Genomic DNA, 10,388 nt, shown 5'->3' with positions numbered 1-10,388 from the left:
AGATCAGGTACAACTTGAGTGAGAATAAAGAGTTTCCAAGTCTCATGGCTTTGAGTATGGTCAGAAGATTAGGATTAATGATTGCCATTTTATTCACGAAATATGTCAAGATTTCCTTTTTGTAACCCTCCAAAACACTTGTGTAGATGTTGAAGAGAAACAGGTTGTGTGTTTTACAGAATGTACAATGCTTTGAAATTCTCAAAAATAATACAGATTTTTCTGTGTATTAAACAACTCTTCTCTGCTATAAAGTAAAAGGTTAATTAGGGAAGGAAAAATTTTACCTGTAGTCATGGAACATATTAAAATGCCAGTTGAAATTTCTGGTGGCTGATCTTCCTTTCAAAAATACTTCAACTTATTTTATATTTTTTGGGGGGTAAGCCAACATTTTAATTAATATCATAAACCTGAAAAGTGATGATCAACTGAAAAAGGGAAAAATAACCTACTTTTCAGAAAACAAACATATCAGTTAGCTTTTGCTGTGTAACAAACTATCCCAAAGCTTGGTGGTTTCAAACAGCAATCTTTTAATAAGCAAAAGATTTGGGGGGTTGGCAGTGTAGGTTATGCTCATCTGAGCAATTCTTCTGGTTTCTGCTGGGATCATTCTTGAATATGTGGTCAGCTGCTGGGTTGGCTGGGGGCTGGCTTTTCTCACATGATTGGACAACTCATCTCACCTCTGTGTGGTCTCTCATACTGTAGCAGGCTGCTGGGCAGTGTTCCAAGAGGGCAAGCATAAGCATGAAAGTTTTGTTGAGTTCTAGCCTCATAACTGACATAACATTATTTCAGCTCCAAGACCGGGGGGAGGGGTGGTGAGGTTAGGGGGTGGGGGTGGAGGCAGGGGCAATGATACTGGTAAATCCAAGAAAGAAGAGTTAGAGATGCCAAACTGGGTGGTTCTATGATTAGAGATACCCTGGCCTAAGAATAGGTCTATGAACGTCAGAGCCTGATGTCCTTCAGGCTTAAACATGTTCAAATAACTCTCCCTGATATAATCTCATACTCAAAATGTAACCTTTTGATTGACACTCTGCTCCACTTACATCCTCCCTGCCCATCTTTTTTTCTTCTCTCCTTCCCGTTATGTGAAGTAGCTTCTTCCTTCCTCTGAGCCCTGGTACCCAGATATTAGAGGTATGGGTTTTGTTCCAGCACAGGCTCCTTGTCTCTTGACCACATAGATAATCTCCCCTTCCTCTGGGGGCAAGGGCTGGGCTTCAGCATGGCCACCATCATGTTTATCCCCATAGGAGTCACAGTGCTTCCTGGAACCATGTCTGATCACCTGGACTCACAAAGGCTCTGCTTTCTCCAGTGACTGTTTAGTGGGGTGAACTTTGACCAATGAGATAGGAGACAGAAAGGAATCGGCAGATAAATTGCTTGCCCTTCCTCTCTTTCTAACATAACTGTATGATTCAGAGAAGCAGTGACTCTACAACTCCTTTCTGAAGATATCCTGCATGACCAATCAATCAGCCAGATTTCCTGTACACCTGTGAATGTCTTGGTACTACACCACTTTGTATTGGCTTTCACTTCTTTGACTAAAATCCCCTTTTCCCTCATTCTTGGTTCACTGAGACTGCATCCTCCCTCAAAAGCAAGCCTGTAAGCTGTGTATCATGCCCTCATGCTATGTTTTTTTGGGAACTCAGAATAAAACAAACATAGAAGACTAACTTTTTATGTGTTTGTGAATTTCTGCTAAGTAAACATGAAATTCGTTCTTTTTGAGTTTGACCAAGAAATGAATAATGGCCCTATTTGGAAATAACCCTGATTAAGTGAGGCATGTTGTGATTTTATTGTTTTGCTGAGACATAGCTCTTAATCTCCCACGCTTTGAGACAGATTGGTGGAGTTGCTTAGCTAGAGAATGATGGCAGCCTGCCTACAGGTAAGCCAGTTTGGGCAAATTATGCTTTGTGTGGGATTTTAAAATATATTTATGTTTATGTAGGAGAAAGAAATTTTTTGCTAACGCACAGTGATGACAGAAACTTTATAAAATGACAATGGCCTAAAATATGTATTTATGTAAACATAGGGATAAACTCCTTATGTTGTTATCTCTTTTATACTATATAATCCAAATTAAAAGTTGAATTCATCACATCACACAACTAATAAAAATTTAAATAAATAACATTAATTTTATATAGCAGATAATTTTTTGCTGAAGCTAAACTAGTACTCACAGTTTATATTACACATACAAATATTAAGGTATACCATACGATGACTCAATTCTCCCACTGTTTTCTCTGTTTAAACAATTTTAAGAACTTTTATTTTACAGGTACCATTTGGTCTTTTCATCATGTGAATGGGCCATTCACATATTAATTCTGCCTCTCTCTTTTTCCATGAACCCAAAACAATTAAAGTACAATTAAAGTAGAACATTGCTTCAAAGCACACAGTAGTTTTCATGATATTCCATCAGACTCTTATGTAAGTAGCTTAAGTGAAAATTGAATATTTTTATAGATTAATGCTTTTTGAAGCATTTGTCTAGGGTTTTCTTTCCTCATAATTGTTTAAGGAAATCAATGTTTGCACAGTGGTAGATACCAGAAAATTTTTATTTGTAGCATTAGGAGAGGCTAACAAGAGCAAAGAGATGTGCTTACCAGCATATGATAATGTAAATGCTGTTACTTTATGATGCTTTTGTGCAAAGTGGTCACCTAAGTACAAGTACAAACATGCATGTTGAAATAAAGTATTGCTCAGTTATAAGATAGTGATCTACACGATACAGAATATACTATTCTTGTTAATTTTAAGTATAATTGGTATGGAAACACAAACATTGAAAAATAATCTTGTAATAAACTCACGGACACAAAAAACTCTTTTCACGGACTCCCAGAAAGATGAAGTCCTCCACTGAGGAGACATGCTCTAGGGCTGTGGTTTTTAATTTATTTGTCGTCTTTTCATGCATCAGATAGAAAGCCATTGGTCCCCATCCTACAAAAAAACTTACAAATGTGCACAATCAATATTTTGAATAGTTCCAGTAACTTTATGAATGTCCTGATGCCAATCCAAGGACTAGCATAATTACATTATTTCTTTGAATTCCTCTAATTATCTTTGTAAGTAGTATCCTGTAGCTTTCTCTCAGGATACTCAGAGTAGCATAATTATTTTCCCTTTTGTATGTTAATTGCTTCTCCCCCAAGATTCCCTCAGGGTACTTTTTTCTTAATCTTCAAATATCAATAATTTTACCCGTTACTTTTTTCTAGGAAACACTCAGCTTAATTTGATCTTTAGAGTCAAGACTTTTATTTCAAAAACCATTTCTTCTATGAAATCTTTGAATACCTTTTGCCATCTTTCTGTTCCCTTTCTCTTTCATTTCTGTTTCTTATCTATCATCTTTTAAATAATAATTTTGTATCTCATTTCTTTTAAATTTTACTTCATGTAATTTTTTTTGAACCTTGACTACCATGTCCCTCATTGTGGGTTCAGATACTGTCTATTCTAATTATGGTTTCATCCAATGTGACATTTATCTCAGTAAATATTTTCATTTACATTTCATATTTATTTTTACTTCTCATATTTCTTTACTATTATGTGTTATTTTCCATCTCCTGTTTTATGCCTTTTTTAAAACAAGATTATGATGCCTGTACATTTTTTGAAATTATAGACAAATTTGTTTTTAACTCTTAACCTTTAAGCCATGCTTATTGTAATACGTGTTATTCATTTGCTTTTTTCTTATGTTTTTCCTTTCTTTGCTTTGTGATTTCTACTCATTGGTCAAGTAGTTTTCCTTTGATTTTTATTTTTGTTTTAAAATTAGACCAGCTATTGATGGATTTAAAGAGCTCCCTTACTGGTTATAGCCTTCCTGTCTCCAGACATTTTTTTCGTGAGAGAATAAAGCTTTTATCTTTTTTAAATTACTATTTGAAAGGGTCTCTCTGTTACAATCAAATACAATTCCTAATTGATACATGTTTAATTTATTTTTTTTTTATTTTTATTTTTTGTCTTTTTTCGTGACTGGCAACGGATCGCAACCCTCAGTGTCGCGCCCGTACCGGACCGGGACCGGCAACGGGATCGCAACCCTCGATGTTGCCCCCACTCCTCGCTCAACCAGTGAGCCGCCGGTCTGCATGTGGGATCCGAACCCTCGGCGGGAGCGCCGCCACGCTTCCCAAGTGGTGCACTGTAGCAGTGCGCCACCGGGCCGGCCCAATACATGTTTAATTTATAATGAAGATGCAACATTCACGAATACTTATGTATCAGATATCACTGTGTTATCATTCATAAAGCAGAAACTATTGTATTAGTCCATTTTTGTTGCTTAAAACAAAATACCTGGAACAGGGTAATTTATAAAGAAAATGAAATTTATCGCTTGCAGTTTCTGAGGCTGGGAAGTCCAAAGTCCATCTGGTTGTGGTAGTGGCGACAGTAACCCAGTGGTCTCACATTGCAAGATGGTGGAAATAGAGAGAACAGAGAAAGCAAGAGAGAGACAGACTCTCTTCTCTTTTCTTTTAAAGCCCTTGGAACCATGCCCTTGACCACCATTTTTAATCCATTCACTATTGCACAGTCCTACAATCCAATCACCTCTACAAGGCTCCATCTTTCAAATACCACCCTCTTAACAGTCACAGTGAGGGCCAAGTTTCTAATACATAAAACTTGAAGGACACAATTCAAGCTTCAGTGAGTTTTGGAGGGACATAATTCAACACACTACAGAAATGAAATGAAAAGTAGAGAAAATTACACTAGTTTTAGTTGGCTTTCCTTTACTTTGCCATATTCATATTATATCAAATATACAGAATTACACAAAGATATGGAAGAAAAAAATGCCATACTTCAATAAGGTAAAACTAATTGTTACATGTAGAACTCAAATTAGCTGATAGAAAAAGCAGAAAATATGCTGGCAGGTCTGCAGAAGACTTGAATAATGTGATTCATAAATTTGGCTTTTCAGTAACTGGGAAAGATGAATTAAAGTTTATCACAATTTTTTTGAATTTGGCTATTGCTTCATTTTATCCCTTTACCTTTTGCTTTGTAGATTTGAGGAATATTATTAGATACATATGAATTTAGAATTGCCATATCTTTCTAATAGATTAACTCTTACATTATTATAAAATGTTTCTCTTTCTAAGAATCCTTTTTGCCTGAAAATTTACTTTGTCTGTTATTATTTTAGCTTCACCAGATTTCTTCTAGTAAGTTGTTTATGAATATTTTTCTACCTTTTACTTTACAATTTTTTGTATTCTTATATTTAGGGTGTGTATGTTGTAAGCAGAATATAGTTGAGCTTTGTTTTTTATACAGTCTGATAATTTCTGGAATATTCAAACCATTTACATTTAATATAATTACTTACATATTTATAAATCTACCATCATACTTGCTTTTCTATATTTTCCATATATTTCACATTCTTTTTTCTCCTTTCATGCTTTCTTTGCATTGATTAAATATTCTTTTACCATTCCATTTCTGCTCTATTAGTCCATTCCCCTTCTATTAGCTTATTACTTATACAGTCTTTTACTCTTTTTTTCAAGATTACCCTACAGATTAAAACATGAATCCTTTATTCATTAAGTTCTATTACAAATTAGATGTTTTCCCTCATCACAGAAAATGTAAGAAACTTACAACATATTAATCTTATTTATGCTGTGTTGCAGATTGTGTTGGTTTTCTTTTTTTCAAATTTATTCTCTCTCTCTCTCTCTCTCTCACACACACACACACACACACACACAATTATGTCTGTATTCTGGTAAAGGACTGTAGAATCCTGCCCAATGGTTAATTGCATCCCTGTGATTAATTTTCTTGACCCACTGACAGAAGGCTTGTCTATATGACTTACACTGGCTAAAGGAGTGTAAATAGACATATATGTAATGTCCAAGCAAAAACTTAGTAGCCATTGGATAATTCTGCCTTTTCTTTTTTTGTTCTGTCATGAGAATAGTATGTTTCAGATAGTGGCTACTTCTACGGGCTGAATTTTGAAATGCAGGTAATATATGGAGAAAAGCAAAGCCAACTCAGAGCTACTGCAGCCAACATAAAATGTGAGAAAAAAATGATGTTGTGACAATCTATTGAGATTTTGGGTATTGTTTGTTACTGCAACATAATTTATGGATGCTCACCAAAGAACCCCTTAATTTCTTTTGTCATACCATTAAAATGTATTTTAATTCTAAATATGTATAAACAGTGTTGAACATTATCATTACCTTATGCAGTCTACATTCATTTAGAATTATTTAAATGTTCACCTTAAAAAAAAAAACACTCTGGGGCCGGCCTGTGGCTCACTCGGGAGAGTGCGGTGCTGATAACACCAAGACCACGGGTTCGGATCCCATATAGGGATGGCCGGTTTGCTCACTGGGTGAGCGTGGTGCTGACAACACCAAGTCAAGGGTTAAGATCCCCTTACCGGTCATCTTTTAAAAAAAAAAAAAACACTCTTCATTCCTTCTGACTTCTGTGTGTTTCTACCTGGGATCATTTTCCTTCTGCATGAAGAATTCCCTTTGGTAATTCTCTTTATGTAGTTATGCTGGTGATTAACTTTCTTAGTTTTTGTTTTTCTCAAATTACTTTATTTTTGTTTTGATTTTGAAAGCTATTTTTGGTGAATATAGAGTTCTAGGTTGGCAGTTATTTCAGCATTTCGAAGATTCCATTCCGTTGCTTTCTGGCCTCCATCATTTCTGTTGAGAACTCTGTTAAATGTTATAGCATTTCTCCTTTGAAGATAAAATATATTTTCCCTCTGGTTGTTGTTCTCTTTTTCTTTGATTTTCAGTAGTTTTACTCTGATGTGTCTATATGTAGTTTTCTTTATGTGTATTTTTCTTATAGTTTCTAGTACTTCTCAAGTCTGTGGGTTGGTACGCTTCATCAGTTTTGGAAAATGCTCAGCCTTTATCTCTTTAAATTTGTTGTTATCTCCTCTCCATCTGGGATTCAAATTTTGTATATGCTAGACATTTTCACTGTTCACCATACACACCATATGTATCCTATACTCTTTTTTTTTGTATCTTCTATCCTTTTGTCTCTTCATACCTCACTTCTGAGTGTTGTATTCTAAACTATATTACAGTTTTATGATTTTTTTCTCATCTCCTTTTAAATGTATCTATTGTGTTTTTATTTTTAGACATTATACTTTTTCTATTATAAAATTTCCATTAGATTATTTTTTTATTTATAGTTTCTAGTTCTCTACTAGAATCTCTGAGCGTATCAACAACAGTTATTTTAAAGTAGTGTTTGATACTTTGGAGTTTCAGATGGAAAGATCAGAACTGTGATTGCTAGAGGCGGGAAAGGGGGAGTGTGAGGGAATTAGTGATATGTATCATCATTCATATTTCAATAAAAAATTTCTCACTAAGTAAAAATAATATAAACTGAAATAAAGTAGTGTTTGATAATTCCAGTTTCTGAATCTCCTGAAAGGTTGTTTCTACTGTTTAATTTTTCTCTTTGTCTATTTACATACTTGACTATTTTTTATTGCATGTGCTCACTGTGTATAAAAAACTGTAGCAGCAATTTGAAGCTGTGAATTATGCTTCCTTCCTCCAGTGAGGCTTTGACTTGTGTAAGGTGGTTATGATAGTGTATCATACCAATCAGGAATTGAGCTGTTTCAAAGCTGGATTTCAGTCATTCTGAAGGCCAGACTATTTGCCATTCAGCATTATTCTTAAATTAAAGGTCTTTGAGGATCTCAGCTTAAAGGCTGTTGTGTTTAGCAGGGTCCCTCCTCCTTTGCAGACTCTGAACTGTAATTCCTTTCTCAAGCCTAAGAAATTGCCAGAAGCCCTCCTCAGCTTTTCAGTTTCTCAGCTAGCACCTGCTGCTTAGTTTCTTTGGTTCTTAGACACAATATTTTGCTCAGCCTCTCGGACAGCACTTTTAGATTTTTAAATGCCTAGAAGTATATATTAGTTTCTTACAGTGGCTTAAAACAATACACATTAATTATCTCAGAGTTTCTGTAGGTCCGGAGTCCAGTCCCAGCTTGCCTGGGTTCTCTGTTCAAATTCTCATACAGACGTAATCGAGATGTCGGACAGGCTGTATTCTCATCTGGAGGCTTGGACTGAGAATCTGCTTCCAAGCTCATTAGAGATGTTGGCAAAATTAATTTCCTTAAGGCTATATGACTGAGGGATCCAGCTTTTTGCCATCTGGAGGTTGTGTTTAGGTCCTAGAGGCCACCTGCTATATCCTGCTATGTGAGCCTCTTCACAGGCAGTTCACGACATGACAGGTTGCTTCTTTAAGGCCAACATGAGAGTATCTCACTTCAAACAGCTAAGAAAGAGTTTTACATAAAGTAGCCTGATCATGGGAGTGACATCCCATCATCTTTGCTATGCACCATAACCAAATCAGGTAAGTTACATCTCATCTCCTCTTCCATATTTTGTTGCCTAGAAGCAAGTCACAGGTCCCAACCACACTTGAATCTCTGCAATGCCTCCAGGAATGTGGTACTGGTTTCGGTTTACTACTTTTATAGTTAGAGGCAGTTCTAGTGGCTTCCACTTGGCCTTTCCTTCTATAATAGCCTTCTCTATATAGGTCAGAGAACCAATGTGGTGATTCTACCAGTTAATGAATATGTCTATTCCAAATATATATTCTGAAAATGGAGAAATAGACCCAATACGTGTATGGGTACCCAATGGGACCACTGTGAGATGAACTTGAGCTCAAAATCCGTTGACCACCTGATCTCTGACCTCCATAAGCCTTTACTCAACAGTGACATTTTGGGTCTCCAGAAATTAGTGTTAGTTCAGAACCAGCATCTAGTAATACAAAATATGAATATTTCCCTTTCCGAAATGTACAGTCACATTGGTAAATAATAAATGGCTGCAGATTCCTTTGGAGCAGGCTAGCAAGATCAACAGAATAAATGTGTGGCAGTGGTTCTTTCTTAAAGGACCCAATCTCCCCTTCATTCAAGGAATTTTAGGTTTGAGAACTGGCTCAAATCTAAAAATTGATTTAGGGGCCATGATGTTTTAGGGATTCCAGTTAGACTTCTGTTTACTAGGACTATATCTGTTCTGCTTATATAGGTCAAGTAAAAATTTAGTGAACTGCCTATCTGTTTCTTTTCTCAGGACACCATGGTCAACCAGCCAACAGTAAAGTTCTCTGTGAGTCAGACTATTCTGATCACTGCTTTGACTCTGTTGGCAATTGTTGTAACTAAACCCATCTTGTCTTTGGAAATTTTGTATTAGTTTCTTAGGGCTGCTATAATAAAGTACCACAAACTGGGTGTCTTAAAATAACAGAAATTTATTCTCTCACAGTCTGGAAGCTAGAAGTCTGAAATAAAGGTGTTAGCAAGATTAGTTCCTTTTGGAGGATCTGAAGGAGAATCTGTCCCATGCTTCTCTCCTGGCTTCTGTTTGCTTCTCTCTGGTTGCTGGAAATCGCTGGCATTCCTTGGCTTGCAGCTGTATCACTCTAATGTCTGCCTTTGTCGGCATTCTCCCTCTGTGTCTGTGTGTGTCTGTGTCCAAATTCCACTCTTCTTATAAAGATACCAGTCATTGGATTAGGGACCGCTGTAATCTATTATGAACTCATCTTAACTTGATTGCATCTGCAAAGACCTTATTTTCAAATAAGGTCATATTCACAAGTACTAGGGGTTAAGACTTCAACATATCTTTTGGGGGGACACAATCAACTCACAAAAGCAGTTAAGTGCTGCCACTTGGTTTCTTTCATGAGGATTTTATCATTCTCATTGTATTCAGGGATCCTAGTTCTATGGTAGCAGTTCCACTGTAATTTCTGACCTATACTGAATAGCCAGCACAAAGCTCATTAAGGATGCTGGAGATCCCCTTACAGGTTTATTTCTCATAGCCCAGGTAAAAGGTGTGTTCTTAGAACCCTCTCAGGGTGAGTGAGCAGGTCTTATATGATAAATACGCTGTGACATTTCAGTATCCCCAAGCCTTTGGATACTTTCCTCTATAGTATACTGAGGCAGTTCTGGCATTTCAGTTTCATTTACCGTATGTTGCCTTTGGGTCCATGTTTCAGCCAACCAATCAAGTAAACTGCAAGAGCCATTTCAAGCCCCTCAAGCTGAAAAACTGAACCCAGAATATTTGCCTAGTTTGCCATGTTATGGACTGAATTGTGCCCGCCCCCTTCCCCAATTCATATGTTGAAGCCCTAACCCAAAATGTGACTATATTTGGAGATAGGGTCTTTAAGGAGGTAATTAAGGTTAAATGAAGACATATGGATGGATCCCTAATCACCCATAT

This window comes from Galeopterus variegatus, unplaced genomic scaffold (assembly GCF_000696425.1).
Source record: "Galeopterus variegatus unplaced genomic scaffold, G_variegatus-3.0.2 Scaffold1833, whole genome shotgun sequence".
In the NCBI taxonomy this organism is placed as follows: domain Eukaryota; kingdom Metazoa; phylum Chordata; class Mammalia; order Dermoptera; family Cynocephalidae; genus Galeopterus; species Galeopterus variegatus.
The sequence above is the reverse complement of the archived record's forward strand: the minus strand, read 5'-3'. Positions refer to the sequence as shown.